Source organism: Scyliorhinus canicula, chromosome 3 (assembly GCF_902713615.1).
Source record: "Scyliorhinus canicula chromosome 3, sScyCan1.1, whole genome shotgun sequence".
In the NCBI taxonomy this organism is placed as follows: Eukaryota; Metazoa; Chordata; class Chondrichthyes; order Carcharhiniformes; family Scyliorhinidae; genus Scyliorhinus; species Scyliorhinus canicula.
In genome coordinates, this window is record NC_052148.1 from 12,870,253 (window position 1) to 12,882,034 (window position 11,782).

Below are 11,782 nucleotides of genomic sequence, written 5' to 3' on the forward strand. Positions count from 1 at the left end.
CTCCGCACGCACCCACTCAGCTTCTGGCTCCTGGATCCATCCCCTTACTCGCTCGGCTGTTGCTGCCCAGTGGTAGAATTGTAGATTCGGGAGGGCTAACCCTCCCCTGGTTTTTGTTTTTTGTAAGACCTTCTTTGGGATCCTAGCATTTTTACCCCCCCATACGAACGCCATGATGAGTTTGTCCAGCGCTTTGAAAAAGGCCTTGGGGATGTAGATCGGAATGGATCTAAACAGGAAGAGGAACCTGGGCAGTACGTTCATTTTGATCGTCTGAACTCTCCCCGCGAGGGAGAGCGGGAGTGTGTTCCATCTTAGCAGGTCCTTTTTAACTTCCTCCGTCAGGCTGGTGAGGTTCCATTTGTGGATCCCTTTCCAGTCATGGGCTATTTGGATCCCCAGGTAGCGGAATTTATGTCGGGCTTGTTTGAACGGCAGCCCCTTTAGTGCTGCCCCCCCCCCCCCTTGCGGGTGTAATGGGAAGATCTCACTTTTGCTCATGTTGAGTTTGTAGCCCGAGAAGGCTCCAAACTCTTTCAGGAGCGCGATGATTCCGTCCATGCTGCTTTGTGGGTCCGAGATATAGAGGAGCAGATCATCCGCATAGAGTGAGACTCTGTGCTCTCTACCTCCCCTTCGGATCCCCCTCCAATTTTTTGCTGCCCTGAGCGCGATTGCTAGCGGTTCGATTGCTAGTGCGAACAGCAGCGGGGACAGTGGGCATCCTTGTCTGGTGCCCCTGTGCAGCTGGAAGTATTGGGAGTTGGTATTGTTGGTCTGTACACTCGCCATGGGAGCGTTGTACAGGAGCTTTACCCAAGCGGTGAACCCTGTTCCAAGCCCGAACCGCTCCAGTACCTCTATGAGGTATTTCCATTCGACTCTGTCGAAGGCCTTTTCTGCGTCCAGGGAGACGATCACCTCTTGTGTTCTCTCCCCGGAGGGGGTCATTATCACGTTCAGCAGGCGCCTGATGTTCGCGGTCAGCTGTCTACCTTTGACAAAGCCCGTCTGGTCCTCTGTGACCACCTCAGGTACACAGTCTTCTAGCCTTTTGGCTAGGATTTTGGCCAGTATTTTGGCGTCTGCATTCAGCAGAGATATGGGTCTGTATGACCCACATTCCGTTGGGTCTTTGTCTTTCTTAGGTATCAGCGAGATTGAGGCCTGTGCTAACGTGGGTGGCAACGTGCCCCTAGCTAGCGAGTCTGTGAACATCTCCCGCATGTGCGGGGCCAGCGCTGTCGCAAATTTTTTGTAGAAGTCCGCCGGGAATCCGTCCGGTCCCGGCGCCTTCCCCGCCTGCATGGAGCTAATGCTCTCCATGATCTCTCCCAGTGCTAGTGGTGCTTCCAGATCCCGTTTTCTGCCCTCTCCCACAACTGGTATGTTCAGTCCGTCAAGAAACCGGTTCATCCCAGCCTTCCCCGTTGGGGGCTCTGAGGTGTACAGCTCTTGGTAGAAGGCCTTGAAGGTTTTGTTAATCTTCTCTGGTTCTGTTTCCAACGTGCCTCTGGTATCTCTGATTTGCGCGATTTCTCTGCTGGCTGCCTGCTTTCTCAGCTGGTGGGCCAACAGGCGGCTGGCTTTGTCTCCGTGTTCGTATAGGGCCCCGCGTGCCTGGCGGAGTTGGTGTACTGCTTTCCTGGTGGAGAGCAGGTCAAAGTTCCTTTGTAATTCTTTTCTCTCCGCCAGGAGTTCTACAGTCGGGGCCTCGGAGTATTTATGGTCTACCTCCAGTATGGAGTCGACTTGAATCCATTCATGAGGTCTTTCCAAGAGAGCCTACCACATGGACACTAATCGCATCAGCCAATCAGCATTCCTGCACCACACCCCACACCACCCTTCCCCCGACGTTCCCACCCACTCCCTGTTCATGGCCTCGATTGGTTCGCTGCAGAGGGGCGGAGTAAAAAGTGTGGGACTGCAACAGTTAGAGAAGATTCAATTGTAAGGGGAATAGACAGGCCTTTCTGTGGCCGCAAAGAAGGCTCCAGGATGGTATGCTGCCTCCCTGGTGCTATGGTCAAGGATGTCTCGGAGCGGGTACAGGACATTCTGGAGGGGGTGAACAGCCAAACACATTGTACACATTGATGAGGTCTTAAAAGCAGAATATAGGGAGATAAGATGTTAGTTGAAAAGGAGGACTTCATTCATGATTACTACCAGTGCCATGTGTTCGTCAGAGTAGAAATAATAATAATCTTTATTATTGTCACAAGTAGGCTTACATTTAACACTGCAATGAATTTAGAATTTAGAACAGTACAGCACAGAACAGGCCCTTCGGCCCTCGATGTTGTGCCGAGCAATGATCACCCTACTCAAACTCACGTATCCACCCTATACCCGTAACCCCTTAACCTTACTTTTTTTTTTAACTAATCCCCCTTAACCTTACTTTTTTTTTTAGGACACTACGGGCAATTTAGCATGGCCAATCCACCTAACCCGCACATCTTTGGACTGTGGGAGGAAACCGGAGCACCCGGAGGAAACCCACGCACACACGGGGAGGACGTGCAGACTCCACACAGACAGTGACCCAGCCGGGAATCGAACCTGGGACCCTGGAGCTGTGAAGCATTGATGCTAACCACCATGCTACCGTGCTGCTGAAGTTACTGTGAAAAGCCCCTAGTTGCCACACTCCGACGCCTGTTCGGGTACACAGAGGGAGAATTCAGAATGTCCAATTCACCTAAAAGGAGAAGGATATATTGGATCAATATGTGGCTGAAGTCATGGTGTGAGGGGGAGAATTAATAATAATAATCATTATTGTCACAAGTAAGCTTACATTAACACCGCAATGAAGTTACTGTGAAAATCCCCCAGTCACCACATTCCGGCGTCTGTTCGGGTACACAGAGGGAGAATTCAGAGTCCAATTCACGTAACAGCAGCACATCTTTCGGGACTTGTGGGAGGAAACCAGAGCACCCGGAGGAAACCCACGCAGACACGGGGAAAACATGCAGACTCCACACAGACAGTGACCCAAGCCGGGGATCGAACCTGGGACCCTGGAGCTGTGAAGCAACAGTGCTAACCACTGCTACCGTGCTGCCCAATATCAGATTGCTGGGACATTGGGACTGGTTCTGGGGGAGATGGGACCAGAACAAACTGGAAGGGTTCCACTTGGGCAGGATTGGAACTGGTGTCCAGGGCAGAGTAATTGCTGGAGCGGTTGGGGAGTGTTTGAACTAAAATGGCAGGGGGATGGGAACCTATTCAAGGAGTGCGAGGAAGGGGAATCAAGGACAATAACAAAAGACAAAAAGGGGAATAAGAAAAGTGATAGGCAAAGAAATCAAGGGCCAAAATCAAACAGGGTCACAGTGAAAAATAATGGAATAGAGGTCGACAAAATGATGAGAGGCATAGAAAGGGTGGATAGTCAGAGGCTTTTTCCAAGGGTGGAAGTGTCAATTACAACGGGGCAGAGGTTCAAGGTGAGAGGGGGAAAGTTTGAGGGAGATGTGCAGGGTACGTTTTTCATGCAGACAGTGGTACGTGCCTGGAACTCGCTGCCAGAGGATGTGGTGGAGGCAGGTACATTAGCAACATTTAAGAGGCATCTGGATGGGTGCACGAATAGGGAGAAAATAGAGGGATATGGACCGAGTAAGGTAAGAAGGTTGTTTTTAATTAGGGCTTCATGATCAGCACAGGCTTGGAGGGATGAAGGGCATACAAGATGATCAGAGGATTAGATAGGGTGGACAGTGAGAGCCTTTTTCCTCGGATGGTGATGTCCAGCACGAGGGGGCATAGCTTTAAATTGAGGGGAGATAGATATAGGACAGATGTCAGAGGTAGGTTCTTTACTCAGAGAGTAGTAAGGGCGTGGAATGCCCTGCCTGCAACAGTAGTGGACTCGCCAACACTAAACGCATTCAAATGGTCATTGGATAGACATATGGACGATAAGAGAATAGTGTAGATGGGCTTTAGAGGGATTTCACAGGTCGGCGCAACATCGAGGGCTGAAGGGCCTGTACTGCGCTGTAATCTTCTATGTTCTATGTTCTATGTACGTTTCTTTGTTCTTTGAAACGGGACAAGAAATGTTAAAAAGACAAGCCTGATGGCGTTGTTTCTTAACACGGGCCGCATTCTCAATAAAGTGGATGAATTAATTGCGCAAATAGATGTAAACGGAATAGTCGGGATTACGGAGACATGGCTGCAGGGTGACCAGGAATAAGAATTGAACATCCGGGTTATTCACTATTTGGGAAGGGCAGACAAAAAGGAAAAGGCGGTAGAGTTGTATGGCTGATTAAAGAGACAATTAACACAATAGTGAGGAAGGATATTAGCTCCAATGATGTGGAATCTGGATGGGTAGAGCTGAGAAACAGCAAGGGGCGAAAATCACGAGTTAGAGGTTTTATATTGACTGTCGGGGTGATATTGGGAATGGCATTAAACAGGAAATTAGAGATGCATGCGGTAAAGGAACATCTGATTTATAGGTGAACACAATCTGCATATAGATCGGGCAAATCACAATACCAGAGAGGAGGAATTTCTGGAGTGTATACAGGATGGTTTTCTGGACCAATGCGTTGAAGAACCAAATAGAGAACAGGCCTCCTAAACTGGGTACTGTGTAATGGGAAAGGAATCATTGCCAATCTGGCTGAGTGAGACCCCTTGGGGGTGAGCGACCACAATATGCTAGAATTTTTCATCAAGGTGGAGAGTGACGTAATTGATTCTAAGGTCCTGAATCTTAATAAAGGGAGCCACAATGGTATGAGGAGCAAGTTGGCTATGATGGATTGGGAAACATCATTTAAAGGGATGATGGTGGATAGGCCACGGTGAAAATTCAAGGAGCATATGGGTGAACTGCAACAATTGTTCATTCCTGTCTGGAATGAAAAGGTGGCCAATCCATGGCTTACAAGGGTGATTAGAGATAGCATTCGATCCAAGCAAGAAGCACACAAGTTGGCGAGTAAAAAACAGACCAGAGGATAGAAAATAGTTCAAAATTCAGCAAAGGAGGACTAATGGACTGATTAAGAAGGAGTAAACAGAGTACGAGAGTAATGTTTGCGGGAACATAAAAATTGACTGTGAAAGCTTCTATAGGTATGTTAAGAAAAAAGGATTAGTGAAGAAAAATGTAGGTCCCTTACAGTCAGAATCAAGGGAATTTATAATGGGGGAACAAAGAAATGGCTGAGCAACTAAATACACTCTTTGATTGTGTCTTCACAAATGAGGACATAAATAACGTACCAGAAATGTTGGGAACACAGGGTTCAGTGAGAGGGAGGAACTGAAGGAAATCAGTATTAGTAGGGGAATGGTGCCAGTAAAATTGATGGGATTGAAGAGCAATAAATCCCCAGGGCCTGATAATCTGCATCTCAGAGTACTTAAGGAAGTGACTCCAGAAATAGTAGATGCATTGGTGGTCATCGTCCAAGTTTCTATAGATTCTGAAACACTTCCTACAGATTGGAGGGTTGCGAATGTAACTTTCCACTATTTAGAAAGGGAGGTCGGGTGAAAACAGGCAACTATAGACCAGTCAGCCTGACATCGGTAATGGAGAACATGCTGGAGTCCATTATAAAAAATGTAATAGTGGAGCACTGAGAAAACAGTGACAGGATCAGACAAAGTCAGCATGGATTTACGAGAGGGAAATCATGCTTGACAAATCTACTAGAATGCTTTGAGGATGTAATTGGGAGAGTTGATGAGGGGGAGCGAGTGGATGTGGTGTATTTGGACTTTCAGAAGGCTTTCGACAAAGTCCCACATGAGAGATTAACGTGTAAACTTAAAGCGCATGGGATTGCGGGCAGTGTATTGAGACAGATAGAAAGCTGGTTGGCAGACAGGAAACAAAGAGTAGGAATAAATAGGTCTTACTCCAAATGGCAGGCAATGACTCGTGGGGTACCATCGGGATTGGTGCAGAGACCCCAGCTATTCAGAATATATATTAATGATTTAAGTAAGGGAACAAAATGTAATATCTCCAAATTTGCAGAAGACAAAAAGCTGGATGGGAGGATGAGCTGTGATAAGGATGCAGATATTCTTCAGTGTGATATGGAAAAGCTGGGGCAAATACATGGCAGATGCAGAATAATGTGGCTAAATCTGAAGTTATCCACTTTGGTAGGAAAAACAGGAAGGCAGATAATTATCTGAATGGCTGTAGATTGAGAGAGTCAACCTGGGTGTTCTCGTACACCAGTCACTGAAGGTAAGCATGCAGGTACAGCAGGCGGTAAAGAAGGCAAATGGTATGTTGGCCTCCATAGCGAGAGGATTCCAGTACAGGAACAGGAATGTCTCGCTGTAATTAAACAGGACCTTGGTGAGGCCACACCTGGAGTATTGTGTGCCGTTTTGGTCTCCTGAGGGCAGCATGGTAGCATTGTGGATAGCACAATGGCTTCACAGCTCCAGGGTCCCAGGTTCGATTCCGGCTTGGGTCACTGTCTGTGCGGCGTCTGCACATCCTCCCCGTGTGTGCGTGGGTTTCCTCCGGGTGCTCCGGTTTCCTCCCACAGTCCAAAGATGTGCAGGTTAGGTGGATTGGCCATGATAAATTGCCCTTAGTGTCCAAAATTTCCCTCAGTGTTGGGTGGGGTTACTGGGTTATTGGGATAGAGTGGAGGTGTTGACCTTGGGTAGGGTGATCTTTCCAAGAGCCGGTGCAGACTCGATGGGCCGAATGGCCTCCTTCTGCACTGTAAATTCTATGATCTATGATTACCTGAGGAAGGATGTTCTTGAGGGAGTGCAGCGAAGGTTTACCAGACTGATTCCCGGAATGGTGAGACTGATAAATGAGGAGGGATTGAGTTGGTTAGGTTTGTGTTCGCTGCAATTTAGAAGAATAAGGGGGGAACACATAGAAAACCACAAAATTCTAACAGGACTAAACAGGGTAGATGCAGGAAGAATGTTCCTGATTGTGGGGGTGTCCAGAACTAAGGGTCACAGTCTTAGGATACGGGCTAAACCATTTAGGAATGAGATGAAGAGAAATTTCTTCACCCAGAGAGTGGTGAACCTATGGAATTCACTACCACAGGAAGCGGTTCAGGCCAAAACATTGCATATTTTCAATAAGGAGAGAGGCATAGGTGTTGGGGTGAAGGGAACCAAAGGATATGGGTGGGAAAACAGGAACAGATTACTGAGTTGGATGATCTGCCATGATTATAATAAGAACATAAGAACATAAGAACTAGGAGCAGGAGTAGGCCATCTGGCCCCTCGAGCCTGCTCCGCCATTCAATGAGATCATGGCTGATATTTGGTGGACTCAGCTCCACTTTCCGGCCCGAACACCATAACCCTTAATCCCTTTATTCTTCAAAAAACTATCTATCTTTACCTTAAAAACATTTAATGAAGAAGCCTCAACTGCTTCACTGGGCAAGGAATTCCATAGATTCACAACCCTTTGGGTGAAGAAGTTCCTCCTAAACTCAGTCCTAAATCTACTTCCCCTTATTTTGAGGCTATGCCCCCTGGTTCTGCTGTCACCCGCCAGTGGAAACAACCTGCCCACATCTATCCTATCTATTCCCTTCATAATTTTATGTGTTTCTATAATGAATGGTGGAGTAGGCTCGAAGGGCTGAATGGCCTCCCCCTGCTCCTATTTTCAATGTTCCTATGTTTCCATGTGAGGGGCTTTATGGGGAGATGGGGAAGTAGTGGCACGGTCACTGGACTGGTAACCCAGAGGCCCAGAGTCTGAGGGTCCAGGTTTAAATCCCACCACAGCAGATGGTGAAGTTTGAATTTACGAAAAATATTTCTGGAAATAAATGTCTATTGATGACCCATGAAACCATTGCTGACTGTTGAAAAAACCTATCTGGTTCACTAATGTCCTTTAGGGACGGAAATCTGCCGTCCTTACCTGGTCTGACCTACATGTGACTCCAGACACACAGCAAAGTGGTTGACTCTTAAAAATGCCACCTGAAATAGACTGGCAACATACTCAGTTCAAGGGCAATTCGGGATGGGCAACGATTGCTGACCCAGCCAGCGACGCCCATATCCCGTGAAATAATGAAAAAAAGTTACATGGGGCAACACGGGAAGTTGAGATTGTTCTTTCTGATTTTCAAAAACTGATTAAAAGTTTTGCGAGAGGAGATAGGGAGAAAATAGTTTCTACTGGTGGGAGGTTCAGTGACCAGAGGACACTGATTCAAGATGATTGGCCATATAAGGGAGGGTGGGGCTGGGTGGAATCAAAGGTGAGGTAATATAAGAACATAAGAACTAGGAGCAGGAGTAGGCCATCTGGCCCCTCGAGCCTGCTCCGCCATTCAATGAGATCATGGCTGATCTTTTATGGACTCAGCTCCACTTTCCGGCTTGAACACCATAATCCTTAATCCCTTTATTCTTAAAAAAACTATCTTTATCTTGAAAACATTTAATGAAGGAGCCTCAACGGCTTCACTGGGCAAGGAATTCTATAGATTCACAACCCTTTGGGTGAAGAAGTTCCTCCTAAACTCAGTCCTAAATCTACTTCCCCTTATTTTGAGGCTATGCCCCCTAGTTCTGCTTTCACCCGCCAGTGGAAACAACCTGCCCGCATCTATCCTATCTGTTCCCTTCATAATTTTATATGTTTCTCTAAGATGCCCCCTCATCCTTCTAAATTCCAACGAGTACTGTCCCAGTCTACTCAACCTCTCCTCGTAATCCAACCCCCTCAACTCTGGGAACATTCGCTGCTAACCATGACGCTTCTTTCTAGTCACATCACACTGACCACTGACTGGTGCTTTTATTCCGCAGAGCTCTGACACTTTTAAAAGTTATGCGTAGCACATTACCAACCTCCCGCATCCGTGCCTCACTCCCCACACCTGCCACTTCAACAGTGACTAAGCTATCTCAGATCAGAGGTGATGTATCTGGCCACTACAACCAGGTTTACAGAAAGAATGAATGCATTTACTATAGCAACCTGACAATGTCCCAAAACATATTGCAGCCAACAGAACCAATACTCCTGAAGCATAGGAACCGTCGTACTGTAGGAAGCGCAACCGCCAATTTGTGCACAGCAAGATCCCAAAAACAACACTCTGAATTTAAACAGGCAGCCCTCTTTTTGGAGGGAAATTGGTTGAGAGATTGGCCAGCACATCAGGGAAAACTTCCCTCTGCCCTTCCTTGAATTATTGGCCACGGGACCTTTTACATCCACGTGAGATGGCGGGTTTGGCCTCGCTTTGGTGTCTCATCCTCAAGTCGGCTGGTTTAGCGCAGTGGGCTAAAGAGCTGGCTTGTAATGCAGAACAAGGCCAGCGGCGTGGGTTCAATTCCCGTACCGGCCTCCCTGAACAGGCGCTGGAATGTGGCGACTAGGGGCTTTTCACAGTAACTTCATTGAAGCCTACTTGTGACAATAAGCAATTATTATCGGGGCTGGTTTAGTACAGTGGGCTAAACAGCTGGCTTGTAATACAGAACAATGCCAGAGGCGCGGGTTTGTTTCCCGTACCGGCCTCCCCGAACAGGCGCCGGAATGTGTCGACTAGGAGCTTTTCACAGGAACTTTGTTGACGCCTACTTGTGACAAGAAGTGATTATGATTAAGTCGGCACCTGTGACAGCATAGCACAGTGTTGCATAACGAGTGCCAGCTCAACTCTCTGGCACGGACCTGAACCCACAGACCTTCTAACACCAGAGGCGAGACTGTCAGATGTTCAGCCACAAGGGGTCAAACCAGGGCAGTGCGTTTCACCCACTTGAGCCAGCAGGAAATTGGGCCACTCCAGTTTTGGTTTTATTTACAGTTTCTTCTGAACATCCCGGCTCGATGTTTTTTTTTTAACCTCTTGACCACACCACATCCTTGCTTATGACCCGCACTGAGGAAGCACTGCTCGTGGGAAAGGCAGGAAATATTTGACAGGGAAGTGGGTGACTCGCCTTTTTAGGCCCTGGGCCTATTCAAACTCAAATTTTCCCTTCCCTCTCTCTCTCTCTCTCTCTACATTGACCGTAATGGCTCTGGTGGATTGGGTTGATGCAGCAGTTCCAACTCTCAACCCCTTTAGGTGAGACACTCACAATAAAAGCTTTTTTAAATAAAACTATTCATCGGGATGTGGGCCCTTTATTGTCCATGCATAGTTGCCCATAGCAGGGGTGGTGAGATGCCTTCTTTTTTTAAATTTAGAGTGCCCAATTCACTTTTTCCAATTCAGGGGCAATTTAGCGAGGCCAATCCACCTACCGAAAATGAAATGAAATGAAAAGAAAACCGCTTATTGTCACGAGTAGGCTTCAATTAAGTTATTGTGAAAAGCCCCTAGTCGCCACATTCCGGCGCCTGTTCGGGGAGGCTGGTACGGGAATCGAACCGTGCTGCAGCCCTGCCTTGATCTGCTTTAGAAGCCAGCGATTTAGCCCAGTGAGCTAAACCAGCTCCTCTTTGGGCTGGTTCATCTTTGGCACACCTTTGGGTTGCGGGGACGAAACCCACGCAAATACAGGGAGAATGTGCGAACTCCGCACAACAGTGGCCCAGAGCCGGGATCGAACCTGGGACCTCAGCGCCGTGAGGCAACAGGGCTAACCCACTGAGCCACCGTGAGACGCCGTCTTAATCCAATTCCAGTCAGCATTCTTCGCAGAAGCTTAACACAACTGATTGTCTTCCTGAGCGACTTAAGAGACAGCTACACTGCTGTGGGACTGAAGTTACATGTCGACGCAGGCTGAGAATTGTTAGCAAGTATCCTTCCCTCAAAGACATGAGTGAACTAGATGGGGTTTTCCCACAAATGTCCCATTTGACCGAGAGCAGCTTTTTATAATTTAGATCTACGTTTCTTTTTAAGACAGAATCCAACTTTTCCAAACGCCACAGTGAGATTTGGCCTCACTTTCCTTGGGTTGTTAGTTTAGTGGCAATGTCACTATCCCATCGTGAGATCACCGGTCACTCCCCAGGAGTGGGGAGCAGAGTCACGTCCAGGCTAGACTGAGTTCATTCAGCGGCTTTTCTCCCTGGCTGGATAATAATGAACCAGTTGAATTTTTTGCAACAAAACTCAGCAGCTTCCATGATCATTTTCTGGTCCCAATTCCTGTGCATCACGAGATGAATTGAATCCACTTTTATCAGTCTCCATGGTGGGATTTGAACTCCGGATCTCTATGGTTCAGTAGCCCACTGCATAACCTCTGAGCTAATGGTACATCATTATTTTGTGCATTCTTCATGGTTCCAACCGAAGGGAAAATCTTCCCCTGAACATTATTCGAACACGCTGTCCTTCCTCAATGGACATCATATTCAACTGTGCGACACTCCTTTACCACTTGGGGTTGTTCTCCTGAGAGCAGAGAGGGCTAAGGGGGGCCTGATTGAGGTGTACTCATGTGGACCATGAAGGAGCCCACGCCTAGTCTTCAAAAGGAAATAAAGTTGTATTACAACAACTATTATTTGCACAGAAAGATCCCAGCCGGGTCTCTCCTGTAGGTCCCCCAACTGGCCGACTTTATACAGAAGATAACTATACACGGTTTAGGGCTCCCCGTCCCTTTAATAGGGGAGCTCATATATGGTTCATGGGGAGTTTAATCATTGCCTCCTAGTAAGTCCCGTGCGGATTATGACACCCCTCCACTCCAAAGTCCGAAGAATCCTCCTCCGACTATGGAGATGGAGGGTGCAGGATTCGCTTTGAATCCAGTTGTGCATTGTGCACCCGCGGCGCAGGATCGGTGGTGT